Raw genomic sequence first — 18,706 nt, forward strand, 5'->3', positions numbered from 1 at the left:
TCTTCCTGGTGGAAAAAAATAAATCTATCCTATATATTTACAAGAACAGTGACAATGATAGAAAGTAGGGAGCAAAAATGTTTGCTCGATAACGCCGCAAATGAAAAATGCCGCGTGGACCCAAAGTGGTGCAAAATGCATAATGCCAGCTGGCAGACCATTACAGGTGATGGACATTTCACTTACCTAAGTCAAATATAACAGACTGCTGTTCATTAATATACAGGCAGGCCTGCAGAATCGAGTCTGCCATCTGGTTAAATCGACAGAGTAATCTACAGCTCGTAATTAGGGCTGAGGAGCAGAGTTTCTCTTTAATCTTTTTTCGGCTTTCAACAAAATTTCCATCTGCACCATGTGGCACATCATTTTTCTTTAAGACAAATCGGTTGTTTTCGTATGATCCAAAATTAGATCAGCAGAAAACAATCAATCTTGTAAAGGGCCTGGGAAAAGAATTGTGATTTCGAATACTGTTTTCCCTCCTCCTGTCTTTAGCATCTCAATTCTCACTTTCCCTGCATGACTGACTTTGCAGCCATCAGCATCCCTCCCATGATGCTCTCTGCTCAGTGCCGTCACATGGCATATAATGGGGACCCGGGCTAACGATGAATATGAAATTGTGCCTTAATATAGCGATCTCTCCTCAGCTGCTTTCCCTGTGGCGTTCCACAACAGATGGTGACCTGTAAGAGTCTGTGACACCAGAACTAAAATCCACACTGAGGTAAGAAAGAATACTTCGTGTCACCCTGTCTGCAAATTAGTGAGATGACACAACTGTCAGGTGCCAGCCTCCCGTGGCAGTCGTCTCCCCCATTACAGGAGCAGCGATGCTTTCCCTGCACGACAAAAGGGAAATGGGTGGATGTTTTTTTTTTTATAGGAGACCTGTCTGTCAGCTGGCTCTCAGGTCATAACAAATCACCAGCACTCAGCTGAGGCTGAACATTCAGGACGTCGGGAAGAAGACGAATGACCTGCAGGCCTTTGAAGTGCTCTGGCAGTTCAGATGGCTCAGCGGCGCTGACAGAGAAATATACACAACAGAGCAACCAATAATGAGAACATTAAACATTCCAGCCACCTGACAGGCTGACAAAAACAGCCTGGCCCCACATCAATCATTCACTGAGTCATAACCTTGACAATTAGTCCCCTCTGATACCGCCCGTAACCCCTGGGCCCCGCACTGCGGTGTGACTCCACTTAAAGAAGAGAAAACCAAAGGGCTTAATCTAATTTCTTAATTCTGATTGATAAAGACGTAGCAGCGACAGAGACCGCAATATATCGGTTCAGCACATGATGGATTCGGAATCGTTTGGCAGGCTCTTTGCAAAGTAATGACTCTCCAAAGATGGATGTGAAAATAGAAAAATGCACATACTGTAGTTCAATTACTTTTGCTGGCTGCCTCTGAAGATGTTTCGGCTAAGACCACAGAAATGTATCCAGCACATGTTTACGGCCCTGCCTGCGCAAATATGTGTTTTAATGACACCCCGCAGCCATTTGGAAGCTATAGTTGCAGGGGAGCCAACACTTATATTTCAATATAACTCGAGCCATAAGATCACTAACACGAGCAGTTCTTTAATGCATGCCTAACGAGGTTACATATCCTACATCTGTATTAGTGTAAACATGTGCTAAATGTCAAGCCTGCTTTTAAGAAGCTCCATAAATTTTGCTCACTAAAAGACTTAATATCATTAATGTTCTCTGAAAAAAGATGAGGTTCAGCCCATTTTTCTTCTGCACACACTCCCACATTAGCATTTTTTACAACAGAGCTCAGTGTTAAGACTCCAGTCTTCGCTCTGAATCCAAAGCAGTTGACCCTTTGAAAATAGCGAGGGGGCCATGTTGTCATCACTCCATTCACTCCAACTCTGCAGTTGCCATATGACAAATGAGCCACGTGACATGACATTTCCCTTTTGCCTTCACACCTGTAGAGTTAAAGCAAAGCGTCTGACAGAGGAATTGATGGCAGCACCTCAAAACTACTGTATCTCCTTTTCATTTGGCGAAATGGAAAGAACCGGGCCAGTGGCTGTTTACAAAAACTACCTGAGACGGAGCTGCACAGCTCCAAGCCCCGAGGATGATAAATGGCTCTGCTAACCCTGTGGGACTGCAGACCCAAATGAGGACGGAGCTAATTGCCGTGCGAAATACTTTGGCATGAATGGAAAGAAAATGCAGGCGAGCCACAGCCAAAAAAGGGCCCAGTTGCTGCTGTGAACTCGGAGCTGGCTTTTGCTTACAAGAGTTCACTTGGTGTCCATAAATCATGGACTGCTTACAGCTGAAACTGCCCTTAGTCATCAACATGCAATAGACTGAGTGACAGATTCCATCCTGACTACATTAGCCGCCGGTTCAAACGAGGCTCCTTTTTTAAAATCTCCTACCATCTTGAACCTCGCAGGAAATGAAAACCAGATGGGTAAGGATTGCTGTGTATAACATAAAGCTGAGCTTGTATGAGAGAAAAAGACACAAGAGTCTAAAAAAAGAAAAAAAAAGTGTATACATTGTTGAAGGAAATGACAGGGGTCAATTTGAGGTATCCTGGGTTTTTGATATCCTTCAAGTACAGCTTTAGATATGGCTTTACCCCGAGGCTGTGATCTGCATCACATTACTCATTTTCAGCTGACAGGAGAATTGAAATGTGGTTTCAGTCTGTGTTACACCCACACAGGTGAACACAAGTGCAGACTCCACAGTCAGTCTGAGTGATTTGAATTATAAATCCCTATCTTGGGCTTGCTCAAAGACTCAAAAAGTTATCCTCACTAGAAAAAAATGTTTTTTTATTGCGCCAGGACCGCAATCTGTTTGGGCATAATAGCAGTAAAAAGACAATAATGAGATATTTAAATAAAAGAAAAATATCTGGCACATGTGAGAGGAGAAATCAGGATGAAGTAGATGAATAGGTGCGAGGATTAAAAAGGAGATTATTTTGCAATGCTATAAAATCGTCTTCTTTCTTTTTTTTTAAATCCGTGGATATGCAGCAGTAGTGTAACCGCAAACTTGACAATTTTATTGAAATCAGTTTTGTTTTCTTAGCAGGTTTGATGGGTTGAAGTACTGACTTAAAGTCTTTCATCAAGAGAAATTAAAGGATAAAGCCGGCGATATTCTATATTTTTGTTATTGTCTACAAATCCCAAAGAAAAGACCAACACTAACAATGACTCGCTCGGTCTCATTCTCAGACACTCGCCACTGAGGAGAAAGGTTCCCACTGAAGATGTAAATATTTAACAACAGGACAGGAAAACATACTTTTATTTTTAAAAAGGCTAAATTATTTCGTAAAACAGCAGGTCGGCGTGGTTTGTAGCAAATTTTATTCAAAGATGAGTGCATAGAGCATTACTGGATTTCATTTTTAGTCAAAGTTTTCAGTTTGTTCACTTCAGAGTATTTCTGACAGTGGAATCAGGTATGTGGGGATGATCCACAACTAAAAGTTGAACTGAAATTTAATTATATTTACTTGCAATTGCTTATCAGTGGATACACTAGAATAAAAGGGTAATTCAGGTTTTCACACAATGAAGAAATAATCATACTGTAAGTAATTTTAAGTAGTGTGCATCTTTATGATATAGAAGATACAGTGTTTTCCTATTTAATAGTGTTAGATGGGCAAATTGTGTTGTGTTGTGAAGCTACACACTATCTAAAGTTACTCAAAGTATAATAATTTCTTTTTAATTATTATTTTGTTCTTTCCTGTAAAAAGCTGAATCTACCAGTAAGGATTTGTAGGTAAATATAAATAAATCACAATTTCACCGTATTATAAAGTGCTACCAAAATGCAATAGATCATTTAATAAATTAAAAATAAATGAATAAAAATTGATGGTTGTGAAACCAAAGCGTGTATTCAAAAATCACCAGCAGATAAAAGCTTCCACTTAGTCACTTGATCAGTGCCAATGTTAGGATTCAGCTCATTTGAGCTAAATAGTAAATTGATTTTGGTAATCTGATACAAATGGAACCAAAACTATCTCACTACATACGCCCACTTGCTTCATAGCGTTCTGAGATATTAGCAAGGCTAGGTTGTTTAGGTTACCTTTAATCTGGGAAGTCTTCTGGGTCAAGACTTTCTTTTTTTGTCTATGTTTATGAATGTAGAGATACATTTTAAAAGCATAAAAACCTCAGTCGTCATCAGTGGATAGCTGGTGGTTTTGAGGTTGCATTTTGCCAATGACTGCAATTTAAATGGAACCTAAGCTTGGTCAAGCATGACTGGAAAATATCATTCAGACCACAAATTGAAACCACAGACATTCAAGCATGAAACATCTCTCATTCTATATCTGTTTAAAAAGACAAGGATCTCATAGTTTTGTAGACAGTCTTAAGAGTCTTAACCCCCAAGAGCGTTTGATGTGTCATCATCAGAAACTTTAATTTTGTATTACAGGCCTGACAATCCATTAACCCATCCATGCATCCATCTTCGGCACCAAGAGGGGACAGCAGCCGAAGCAGACACACCCGCACCTTTTCCCCCCAACAATCTCCTTCTTTCAGCTCTTCCAGGAGAACAACAAGACGCTGTCTCCAGTGAGTCCTGCTCCACCTCCAGGTCTCCTCCTGGTAGAACATGTCTGGAGCACCTCACCTAGAAGAGCCTGTCAGAAGCCTCAAAGAAACCTCAACTGCTTCCTTTCAATGTGGAGGAGAAACAGCCTTATCCCGAGCTTCTCACGCCATCTCTGAGGAAGGCCTTGTGTAGGTCCAGAGCTACCCAGAGCTAATAAGTCAAACAAATCAGTATTACACACCATTCTTACTCGATAATAAAACACTGAAATGTCTATATAATGATCATATTTTTACCTCAGTGGTCAAAGCTTCACCCTTTAATTCATTACCAAGAATGCAACCAACATCTTTCACATAACCGCATTTATTTATGATGTGTTTTGTTGGGTCGAACTCGGCACTCTGGAAATTCTTCCAGTAAATACTTAATTTATGAGAGGTAGCTCTCGTAGCTCTAAATATTTGGTGTTAAATGTTTGCTTATGTGCTTAAGTACCAGCATCATTAGACCTCTAAAGCGTTCCATTTGTTGATCTCTAATGTAAAGGCCATGACGCACAAGCTCAGATGGTTAAGTAAACATCAAAGAAACACTACAAAGGCAGAAAGCTGAAGTAGAGAAACGGATGGATGCTAAGACAAATTCCTATACATTTAATCCGGTAATCTTTACAGTCAGTTGTAGTTTCTTTATTGTTGTTTTCTTGCCACCCTAAAGCAGAGCTATGAAATACTCCCCCCTGCCCTTCACGTTAGAACATTAATTGTGTTTTTTACTTTATGAGAAAAGCTGCTTGTGACTCATTTTAATTCAACTGCATGAACCAGAGGCACAATCTGGTTTTCATGTTCTCTGGCTGAAAACACCTGCCCTGTTCTCACAGCTAATATATTAAGTAGTAAGTGCCTGAGCAGATGTTGTGAGGTCAGCAGGGAGCCCGGGGCCTATAGAGCACGCAATATTTATTGGACTGGATCAGAAGGCAATGACATGGGCCGTCTTCCCTCTTGACAAATCACATTTTGCATACAGGTTGAAGCCAGAGCCTGTTTCCTTCCTAGAAACACCTTTTCCAATTTGTCAGACTTCTTAGAGAGGCCCGATTGGGTCTTTCTACTTTTAAATGCGTGCTGCCAATCACAGAGAACGCCTTTTGGAAAATATTCGTAAAACAGTCAAACTTTCTTACTGGAAACCGTAACACGCCCGAATCTTTTATTTGTGTTTGCTTTGCAATCATCCACGGAGATCAAAGGCCGTGCTTAGGGCCTCAGTGTCAGCGCGAGACATCAATGACATCTCCCATTCACACCGCATCTTCTCCTCACATCTCGCATGCACTCAGTCGTCACATCCCACAACAAAGAGAGACGCCCCGAGTTACCATCCATCAAACCAAGCCTTTTATGGCCCATCAAAAGACAATGAACTGCCAGAGTGAAAGGAGTGTTTGCAACATGAAGTGACAGCGAATACTCCAGACACAGATTAAACAGTGGGAGAAATGAGAGAACTACATAATGTTTGGGTAATTTGTGAGAATTAGACGCTATGATTCATCTTTATGAAGGAAACTAAGCTCAGATATAAGCTCAGCGCAGCTCCGCGCTCTGATAGTTCAGGCATCTCAATTTACTTTGGTTTTGAAGTATAGGCTTCTTACGGTTACAGACTGGAGCAGTTTGTTTTCAAACATTGCCACACATCTCACGCCTTGGTCGTGAGGTATGAGCTACATGTTAAGATATAAAACAGACCTTCAAGGCTTATTTTCCCTCAAAGGGATCCCATTTATTCCGTCTACTGTCAAAGCACGGAAGGTTTGAGAATTAAGGGAGCTACTGGCAACACAGTACATCATTGTGTACAATAAAAGACTTGCAACGTAAACCATCAGCAGCCCTTTGTGTGTTATCTCCCATGGATTATTCCTCTCAAGTCAACCATCAAGCATTGTGGGTATGGCAGCCTATGCGGGGTGCAGCATGCACCATAGAGTTTGCTAAAGTGTTCAACAGAGGTTGAGTGAAACGGGACACTGGCATGATTATACTGTATCCTGTCTGTTGCTGATTTATTGTGACAGCAGTAACTCCCTGCAGAACCATGTCGTCAGGTGCCACGACTGGTGCTGTGTCAGATACTTGATAGGCTTCGGGCTTTCAGTAAAGATCTTGTGAGAAAGTCTCCAGAGACGCTGCTGAGAACACACAAAATCTTCGTTTCTAAATATACAAGCGCATATCCACTAATGGTGAAGGGAAACAGACGCTCACGTTTGGCCTGCTAAGAAACAGCTGCAGTGTTTTCAGGAAAACAACCTCAGTAAAATGTGGTAAAGTCACAGACCGAGAAATGATATTACTGTATATTACAACACTTAATATCTCCATTACTGCTGTGCAAAAGTCTACAGCCACCCTCTCATTTCTGTATATTTTGCAAGGAAAAAGGGAAAATGCTGCAGTTATTTACTAAAACATAAACATGGAAATACAGTATATAAAGCAAAAACAGAGCAGGTCAAACCAATTACAGTACGCATCCATAATCTGGACCCTGATCAACTGAATTCACAACAGTCACCCCAAGGTGCTTTATATTGTCAGATAAAGGTCTGACGAATATTATAGAGGAAAACCCTGACAATCAGACAAGCATGTATGAGCAATTACTTGGCGACAGTGGGAAGGAAGAACTCCCTATTAACAGGAAAAGACATCCAGGCTATGGGAGAAACTGCCGCCTGCTGTGGCTGGTTGGGAAGTGAGAGGAAAGAGAAGAGGAAGCAGGAAATAAAAATAGGGAAGTGGAAAAGTATCACATCATGGGAATACCTCCAGCAGCCTATAGCTGCATAACAAACGGAGGGTTCAGGTTCACCTAATACAGCCCTAACTATGAGCCAGCAGCCTAACTTGCAACCATCACTGTCATTGTGTACAACACGAAATGTCTGTCTGCTATGGAAAGCAAAGTACCCTAACTCTTCCTACTAATATTAAGTAAAAATACTCAAAAGCTAATGCATACTATGGGGTCAAGTGAGGGCAGACTGTGGGTCTTGTCTTCCTGTTTAAATCTTATCAACTCCCAGAGGTGCAGCTGGTGGATTGACGGTGCAGGAGCTTGGAGAGAGAGACTACGTTCCACAGCAATCGTCTCTGTGTTATTCACTGGAACTACTTAATCATTGCTGACCGCTCCACACTGCTGTCCCACATCACATGATGTCATTCATATCCCTTTAAGCTATTTCAGAGACGCCAGATCACCTTTTTTCCCCCTTTTCTTTTCTATTTTTTTTTACATACGTTGCTCCTATGTTTCAGTAACACTCTACCCTCTGCTGTGAAAATGACACTAAAGTGTTTTAATTAGACGCTCTGCAGCAAATTATTCATGATAAATCTCAGTCTGTGATCCCCTTGAGGAATAATTGAAAATATACTTAATTAATGCTTTCATTATAAGCTTCCCTGAATATTGTGTGATTGTTGCTTTTCTTCTGTCGCTTACAACACGATTTCGTTCAATATGTGTTCGTCTGAGGGGGGGAAGGGACTTAGAAACAGTTTATAGCGGTATCACCTGACCGCAGCACTTTGAGCATGAAGACAGACATTATTCAGAATAAATGGATTATCAGGGAAACCAGCATAAATGACTCAATAAAACTGTTAAGCAGCCAGCCAGCAGTGGCCAACGTGATTAATCGCAGGCGTTCCAAGATTGGATTTATTTTGTCTTTTATTTCTCCTTTAATGACTAGCTGCGAACACCACTCTTAATACATCGCCCATGTTTCTAGATTACCGGTGACTAATGAGGATTCAAAATGGCTGTTATCTACATTAATGTCTTTTTATTTGAAAAGTCAATACTGCCCGCGTGTGTGAGGAATATTATTAAGCGAGGGCGACTTGCAGTGATCTGTCTAAGCCTCCCAATTAGAAGGGTTTCGGGAAGCATTAAGGTACGCTGGCATTTATATGAATACACAGGTGCGTCATTACATTTATAATTTTCTACCGCTCTAAGACTTTGCTTCTCCAATTATAGCTATATTTACTATGCCTCCACATACGTCTGAATTATTAAAAGGCTCCAAGAATGCGTTGTCACCCACTCTCCCCGCAGAGGATCAATGTCCTGCATTCGAGGGATAAATGAAGCTATATTTTACATGTTGCTGTTTTCAAAGCACATAGAGACACAGTTTATTCTCTTGGCGGAGGGCTCTTTGAAACCCTTGTGTTTAAGCAGGAGGCATTGTTCACTTTAATGAAAGAGTCCAGAGCAGTTATGACCCCGGTGATTCATATATTCATAAAAGAAATCAATCCTACATCAGCTAAACGCAGAAACAGAAACGTTCTGCAGCCTTAAATCTTAGCATTTTGTAATATGCAATAAACTGAGTTTAAACTGGAGCGTGTCATTGATGTGCACAATAAGACAGATGAAGTTTATTACAGAGCTAAAAACAGGTATGAAGGAAAAACACTGACTGCAATAACGGGCTTTGAAGAGAATGTAAAATGCAGGCCCAAGGCGGTGCTTTGTCAGACTGGACTGTTGTGGCACCAGACTGTTGTTCTTTCTATCTATGATTTAGCACAGCTGAGCCTGACTAGATGGCACCCAGGAGAGAGCTTGATTTTCATGTTTGCCAATCTCCCTTTATACCTGCCCGTGGTGACCATAAATACAGTTTTGTGCCTCCCGGAGAAATGCTTAAAGAAGCACTTTGTCCAAGTCCTGTATGGACCCGCGTGGTAATATTCTTGATTGATGACAGCAGCAAAGTTTAGAGGACGCTCCGGAGAGTTTTCCAATCTCATTTGTTTGGGAGTTTTACATTTTGAACATAAGTCCCGCTTGGCTGTATTTATGTGGTTCTGAGGCCTCTGCATTCAGCCTTTTGTTTCCACAGTTCATTAATGAGGGGCAGAAACACTAGTGGCCAAAGTCATCTCATTCTGGGGCACTTTGTGGGGGCACATGGAGACTTGGTCACCCCTAAACAGAACACTAATCTCCAGAAACCCATTTATATGCCTGGCTGACCCCTAATAGATAAAAATAGCTTGTGGTCTATTCAAAGCCGCTGGTCTTTACTCAGATTGACTTCCATTCCTTCGTATTGTATTTTGGGTGAATATTGTCAAAAATCTATTTAGTAACATGACTGGTATGATGAGAAATGTCAAAAAGAGGGAAAGCGTTCGTGTTTGAAAAGTTAACCATGAATTATTTGATGCATTTAAATCATATGAAGTCACTAAACTAGCTTTTATAAAAATCATCCAGTGTTTGTGTCCTCGTATCAGCTGAAAGCTTCCAGATGTTTAATTATCTTGTAAAAGCTGTTTTTGTGAATATTTTTAATTGCTGCATGTTTACTTTTGCACAGCCTCTGGAACAACACTGCTATGTCAAATTATCATCAGGACAGTCTTATCGTCATATTCTACACCTGCGTCGACGCCCAATCAGTGCTCTATAGTGCCGCTGCTGGTCAAAAAGCAGACAGAGAATGGCTATAACTAACACAAAGTGTAATTCTCCTGATTGAAACACTAATATCGAGTTTTTGTCATATATTCTTTCCTCAGAGTGACAGCTGTTTAATGCAGGCGTATTTTGATAACACAGCAGAGTTTGCCTCGACCATCTCGTCCTGACAAACTGGAAGGACTTTGTACCAAATTAAAGTACATGAAACTACACATAGGGAAGTGATGCTTTAGCCTTTTCCTGCAGATGATATGTCAGAGAATGACAGAGAGAAGCTACTGTCATAAATAATCACTGAGTGAGTGCTGGCTTTGGTTGATAAAGTTTTATACAAGCATCGTGACATTATACACTGTAAAAAAAGCAGCTATATGTGTTATCTGCTTACTTTTCCCAACTTTGTGATACATGCTCAAATAAAGGATAAATAATATGTTCTAACAGTTGCCGGATGACGAGTTGTTGGAAATTAATATATTGAAATCTAATGCCAGAATAAAAACAACAAACAAAAGTGTCACTGGCTGAAAGAAAGTCATTCTTTTTTTAGATGCTGATGTTTCCACGTCTCAGAAACAAATAACAAACTTTCTGGGTGTTAACCTAAGGGTTTAATTGACCTATAATTAGGCGTGGGCTGCATTATAAAGTGTAACCAAATCCTAAAACCAAATCCTGACTGAGTTTATTAGAGAAAGGAAAAAATGATGATTAACATTCCCCTTAGTGTGTTTGATGCTCAGAAGGTTAGGGCTGAGGTATCAACTTTCACATGCCAACAAATCAGGAAAAATAGGTCTTGGGAATGCAAAGTAGAATTAGGATAAACTCACCCAACACCCAACACTCATTATTTTCTTTTAGCTGATGTTTGAACAATACAAAAAAACATCACAGTGTTATTAGTTTTTCATGTTTTCAGATCCACTGAGATAAGAAAAAAAAAGATCCCCGCCAGTGATGCCTGCATGGACCCCAAGTGTAGCTACCTTAAGACTCAGAGCAGGAAATAGGACAGGAGACGATTTAAACTAAACAAAAAAGGGGGGAAGAAATGGTGGCAAACATTTTTTTCTGGATTCGGCAAAGACTTGCAATTACTTCTTGCAATCACAAGGTCACTACATAGGTCGCTTCTCACCAGGCAACTGGTGCAGTGACCTGTCCAACCTGTTTTCAAACGATCGCAAACCCACTCAGAGAGACTGCAATCGCTCTCAGACAGATTGCAAAGGATTGCTGTCTAATTTATAAATGCAGACAAAATGCCAACAATCTGAGACCATTTGCGCCAATTAGAGCAACTAATCTATGATGCATTTCTCTGAGGACCCCTCAATAGGGAACTCCACTCAGCTGTTTGCCAACTAGTTGTATTCTGTTCATTTTACTATATAAAATGTGTGATTTTGCAGAATTTCTGAATTTCAGTTTTAAATCTATGAGTTTCTGGCTGGACTCTGAATGTAATAAGTTTCCTTTTAATATGCATATCTGTGTATGTAAACAGCATTAATCAGTTAATTGCCAGTTTGACCTCTCATAGGAGACGGATGCCGTCTTATCATCATCTTATCGCCATTTTGACGCATCAGTCACTTTGCAGAGGGTCACAGACCTGGTCAATGTCTTGAAAGCATCCATTTCAAAGGCAACAAAAAGAAATCACCGTTCTCCATAGTGTGACTGTAAAAATGCAAACAGGACAGCAGTTTTGTGGGAGGTTAAATCTATAATACTCATATAATAAGCAGTAGATTACTAAATATGATCAGCCTAAATCAGAAAACACACCCTGACAAGTCTGATCAACCCAAAAACTGCTGCTGGGATTTTTGTAAGACATAGTAAAGCAATTAAGCAGGGAAGTCAGTAGCACTTTATAATAATGCCGCAAAATTAAGGTATTAAGTGTTTAATTCACCATTTATATGTCACTGCTCCTACTTATTATGTCAGTTATAAATACAGACATGTTTATCCATCTTTTACACCAGGTACAGCCATCACTGCTGTACATGGTGTAACTATGTGCATCTATCACTGCTACTATAACACTGAATGATCATAATCATATTAATATATCTAGATTTATAACTGACATACTAAAGAGGAGTAATTCTATATAAATGATGAATTAAGCACTAGCTAATACCTTAATAGTGTGACATTAATATGAAGTGCTACCAGGAAGTCAGATAGATATTGAAAGGTAATCTGCCCAAATACCAACTTATGCAAAGCTTCTGTGGAAAGCTCACTAAGCATAAACAAACAAAAATTCAGGTCAGAGGGATTTTACAGTATCAAATTTTCCTTTATAATCTGTTCTTCATACCACAACGTCTTTTTTAGAGCCATGCTAGTTTAGAAAAACTATGTTAACATTTATGTAATAATTATTCACAGTGTCGAATAAGCTCCAGTTTACAATACGGGGAAACAGATTTGGGACTGTGTTAAGTTCATTCGGCAGGTCTGTTTGAGAACCCACTGACCTTAAGCTAATTCCAAAAAAGTAACGGCCATTTCTAAGCCCTGTTATTTCCATGACTAATAAAACCATTGACACAGTCTGAGAACTGCCCAGACGCCTGTTGTGTGATCCGGTCTAGAAATGCTCTGAGCAAAATGGAAGAAAGGAAAAAAACTGAATCCCTCTGAATAACTGAACCACATGGTTACACAGATAAATACACTGCAATGTAGCATTTAGAGTCACATTACAGCTTTCCCAGTCAATAACAAGATGATTGGTTGGCAGTGGCAGGTCTAGTTAGCGGTACAATGTCGCGTTTGACATTTATCATAGCTCCAGGGTCGTGAACTTGAAGCCAAACAGCAGCTGAATCATTAGATGTGAACGGCTGCAGCTTTGCCATCTCTGAGGCACTGACATAAGTGTTTTCATGCTGAAATGTGACTAACTTCCGCTAAGCTAAACGCGTCTTTGTTCAAACTGGGACATTATGCGCCAAGAGGGACATATACTTCAGGATTGGTCCAACAATGGCTGCTTTAACAAGCAGATTATTTGCTGCATTAGATATTAATACCGATTACTGTTACAGAAGGATGTCATCCTGTGATTCAGTTCATGTGTTTTGTCTGGAAAGGCGAAAAAACCCCTCCGATCATCTCCACTCACAAAAATAATGCAGAAAAGCATAGTAATCGTAGTATACCATAGAGAAATAATGGCAGAAAAACTGATCAATACACAGCAACACAAAACAAATGTCCCACTGGCCTCTGCAGGAGGTCATTTACCCCTGCATGGAAACATCGTAGTTTTTTTTCGTGACTCAACGTATGAAAACATTTCCAATACAGATAAAATTAAACAAGCAAGAGGGCTTAGCCATTAGATAAATTAATTCAGCGCAGATTCTGTAGCTCAATAAAACAAACCAAATAGCTCCATTTCTACTCTTAAGCTCAAAGCAAATAGGATGCTCAATAAAAACACTGTACTGGCCCTCTCGGCTAAAGAAATCAATAGCTAGAGGACAAAGAACCTATAGCTATCACTTAATTCTCTTATCAGTGTGATTTAAGGGACACGGATGATGTTAAATAACTGTAAATCCTTATCTTTGACTTTGTGGGTGGTTTATGGCAGTTTCAACAGCAGTTCAGAGACAGAATGTCCATACCTTCTGCCGCATAGACGATTTATAGCTTTATTACTCTTTGTCTAAAAGAGCAGAGAAACATATAATTGAAAGGAAGAGATAGCAGCTAGTGAGTAGAGGAGCTGGAGAGGGGGCAGGCAGGAACTGAGAATCATCACTGCTAGAGACATATCACAGCGACAGCTTTATGGCAAAGGAGCAGCCCTCTTTGTTTTTGGAGGAGGGAGGGGGCTCGTAACGAGCAAGATCCAATTTTCTGATTCATCTGCAAACGGTTCGGGTTGAGTTTAGTATTCTGACGCCAGGCTTCAACCTGGCCCGCATGGGCGTAGAGGTCACCGAGAGGGCTGAGTGAGCTGAAGTCATGAGTTTGTGCTCACACTGTCACAGGCCTGCTCATATTTTTGCCCTCAGTGACAACGGGCCTATTGTTCTCCCTGATAAGGCTTCAGTGTGCACAGTAATGGGAATTAAGCAGGGCATATAAGTCATGGAGAAATTGGGTGACAGCAGATCAATAGATAGTGGTGAAGCCTCAGGGACCATTAGTGAAGAGGGCCCCTTTGTTTGTCCGCTGGTGGGGAGATTCTGTGGATGTTTGGGCCTGAATTAAGTGTCGAAGCCAAGAATATGCCGAGTTCACCAGAGAGGAGGGAAAGGTGCTTGGCGACACAAGCCTGACACGTGTGTTTTTGCAAATAATAGGATGTCTTTATCAGGTCACATCAACCTCTTCTTGCAAAGTCAACAGCAGCAACTGCGTCTAGTAACAATTTCCCAGTCACTCTCAGCAGTCCCCATAAACACGCTGTGATTTCATTTACAGGGACCATTATGTTATTATTCAATCTATGGATTATCAAGCTTTATTAGGACACTAACGCTCAAAAGAAATGCAGCTTTTGTTTTTATTTTTCCTCACTATAAAAAAAATCCCATGTACCTCCTCAGAGGCTGACACTTTAAAGCACATGGGCATTTTCTCTTTTCTAGCATTTTATGTGTTTATGTATAATTTGTTTTACCCTTTTACTATAATCCTTTGGCACATTAAGGTAGATTTAAACCTTTTTTTAGATTTTTCATACAGTGGCAATACTGTTGATCCTACTTAACCTGAAGCTGACTTTTTAAACAATTGTGTATTTAAAAAAAGAAAGAAAAAGTCAGTGAATATAAAAAAAAACAGAAGTCTTACACTGCAGATCCCAGAAACCAAGCCAATAATTCTGACTAAATATTGTCATGCTGCAATCAATTTAGCAATGGGTCAAGAAATCTATTTTAAATCCGTGCTAACAATGCGGCTCTCAGTATGAGTGTGTTACCGAGAGCATGCGTGGCATACAGTTACTTATAACGGACAGTGGAAACAGTGCAAATAAAGACGCCCTGCAGCCCTACTTTGGAGCTGGAGGATGAAAATGCATTAGCCCTGCGCTTGACGTGTTTAAAATGATTAGCCACAACATGTGACAACTCTGATAAGGAAGAGTCTCCCATTAAGTTCTTCAGGCAAATGCATATTGTGGCCATCACTCCGGGACATTCCCACTTAAATGCACAGATAATTTGTTGTTGCGATGCATTATTCCTGCCCCATAACCAACCCCGGCCCAGTGAGCAACGTGCCACTGATAACTAAAGATATTAATTAGTATATCACCATCGTGGCACATCCACTTTCACTATTAATAAATTCCATGCCATCAGGTTGTGATTTAATTATAAATTATGTAAATGGTTGCCATGAATGATTTAAGCCTGTGAATTTTATTGGCTAAATGGGAGAGCAGAATTTAGGCGTATCACATGATCACAGTGATGAGGATTTACACACTCGAGTGATGACAGCACAAGTACAGGAAGGATTATTGTGACTAGATTACGATTCCACGTAGCCCCGCCCCCCAGTTAATGGCAGGAAACAAGTCAGATTCCTGAATTATTGAAAAACGATACAACTTAATGGCTATTAAGGGACGTTTGTTAGCGTGTATATTAAAATTAGCCTAATATGATGCTTTTCTTAATTTGTGCATGATTACAATGGAGGATATCCATACTAACCAAAATGAAGTAGGTCGCTGTTTGTTTAAAGTAATCCCTGTAAGCCAAACGCTTTGACTTCATACTGCTTTAAACACTCAATTTGTATTTGTTTTACCTAGGGTCCGGTATACCATGCAGTCACTGTCCACTTCATTAGGTACATCAGATCAACTGCTGCTTTACACAAATGTGTAATCAGCCAATCACATGGCAGCAACAAACAGCATTTAGCCATGCAAACATGGCCAAGACAAGTTCAATCGAAGCATCAGAATGGAGAAAAAAGGTAATTTAAGTGACTTTAAATAATCAAGGTATGCAGAAGAGCATCTTAGATGTACAAGAAGCAGCAGAAGGCCACACAGGGTGACACTCAGCCAAGAGCAGGAAACTGAGGCTACAGTACACAGGGCTACACAGGCAATGTGAAATCAATGTGATATCATGTCGCTATCCACCAAACCAAAACTGAAGAATGTTTCAGGCACCTTATTGAATCAATGCTATGAAGAAATAAGGCAATTTTGAAGGCAAAGGGGAGTCCAAACCAGTACTAGGTATACCTAAAAAAGTGTCCAGTGAGTGTAACATCAAGCTGCTAATGTATAACTATGTAATACTGTTTCATTATTAACATTTTCTTTTTGTTTTGTAGTTTTTTTGTTTTTGTGGTTTCTTTAAGACTTGTTGTTCACAAATCACAAATTAATTTTTGGTTCCATTTCTTTTGGAAGGTTTAAATTGTGACGTGTAAGTCAAGCAGTTGGATTAATCAGCTAATTGCTTCACAGCCGCAGTTGCTAACTTGGTCGGCAATTTAAATCATTCTGATCTGCAGGTCACTGCTTGCTGTATTTCCTGTTTGGAGAATTTTGCTGTAATTAAAAATGAGGACATCATCTTCCCTAGGCAAAGCTAGAAATATAGTAACATAAAAATGTCCACAACAATGGTGACTAGCATGAGAAAGGCTTGTGCTAGACTGACTTACAGAAATAACACCTGATGGACACATTTCTGCATTAAAAACATTACGTTAGTCACTCATTGGAATGATTTTGGTAGGATGGGCTCAAGCACAAAACGCCCTCCTACCAAAATCAAAATGGACACGATGTCAGGCGGCACGAATGACGTGAAACTAAAATGGCAAATCAGTCTGACTGTCGGGTGATTTCTTATCTGTTTTTGACATTTTACAGTCTCATAATCAGCGGTCTGACAGGCATAAGTATTGTGTAACAGTCTATAAAGGCTAGAAGCACAAAGGGAACCTTTTTTCTGTCCTTTTACAGTGAAATGGATAGCCGAGTAGAGAGCCAAATCTTTTTCTTTTCTTATTTCTTTAAACCACTTTTCTTCCTGTCAAGTTGATGTAGTGCCAGGAACAAGGAGTATATTTGGTCTGAAGATGGCTGTCAAATCAGACTGTCAGGCTGCACTTTTTGATGGAGTTGTATCACTCGCTCATCTGTCAGTCAAAAAGAAAGACTGCTGCCAAAGTCAAATTCAAGAGTTGAGACGAGCGGACTTACGTGGCATTTCATTGTCTGGAAGGCAGAGAAATCTGAGGAGTCGAGTTCAGCTCTGGTTTAAAATTTGTGGGGCACGTTTGCTAAGTAAAGGAGTGACAAGGTGGACGGCTGATATGGCATGACACTTAAATCTTCAAGTTCTCTGAAATGCTGTGCGCAGACAGATAATTGACTCAAACGTTCCCGGTAATCAGTGATAAAAACAGAATATTGCCTCATCACACTTACAGAGAAAGCCTACACACTTCGCAGAACATTATTCATTGTGGCATGAGACACCATAAAAACACTTCTTTTCAGCACACTTGAGTCAGGCCAGACTATAAAATTCAATCATCACAACAGTGTCAGACATTGTTCTGGCATACCAGAAAAATCCCCGACCCAGGAAGCGTGCAACTCTGCCTGATTGTTATGGTGTTTACTCACACAAGAGGCTTACCCCGAGGCAAGCTCCACGCCTCGGCCGCCCAGCTGCAAGTGTCCCAACCTCCTGCAGAAATACACGATGCTCTCCAGCTGTTCGGGCTCCGTCAGCGTCCAGCAGCGGCCGGTCAGCATCGAGTTCTGCCTTGGTACAGCAGATCAGAAAGTGCAGAGATAGCAAGTTATCTGTCAGGTACAACCGGTGCGGGAAAGTTTCATTTAGGAGCAGCAATTGATCTATTTGCACTCTGAGAATGAATCCAGCCCAGTGTGGCTGACTCAGACAGACAGTGTTGTATTACTGGCCTCCAAATGCACAGGACTTACAAAGCTCCTCATTCAGTGTAATATGAGTGTTTTCTCCAATCTCCATTCCCAAAAAATTATAGACATAAAAGATTCAGCAGCCAGAGTTGCTAAAAGATTTTTTTTTAAAGACACAAATAATTAACCTTAAAAGCATCTTAACTTTTATATACACAGGAAATATGTATAGAGGGCAGATATAAAACAAAAACACATCTAATTGTTGTTGTAATACTCATTAGTCGGCTTTCATGGTAACAATTCTGGGTTTTAATTGCTAATTTTCAGCTAAATTAGTTGTTAATTGTTGGAGGGTTTGTACCATACAATATGAAGGATGCTGTTGTTCTGACCTGTCAGTATTTGCTCACCATGTTACTGTATATTAGAGTTATGTATTTAACAGCATTTTAAATTATTGTTACTTAGCCTCATTTTTAGATGATCACAATTTCTTCTAATTTGAGGTTTCTGTAAACAACTGAAAATTCATTTCTCATCACTAACACGCATCCCCACAAATGCTCCTCTAAAATCTTTATTCCCCTCTTTTATTAATCAATTTCTTCTTTTACTTTGTGTGACAAGATTTAAAACTCAAACCAATTTTTTTTGTGTTTTTGAAACAAGATGAAG

The sequence above is a fragment of the Astatotilapia calliptera genome, chromosome 8 (genome assembly GCF_900246225.1).
Source record: "Astatotilapia calliptera chromosome 8, fAstCal1.2, whole genome shotgun sequence".
Lineage (NCBI taxonomy): Eukaryota > Metazoa > Chordata > Actinopteri > Cichliformes > Cichlidae > Astatotilapia > Astatotilapia calliptera.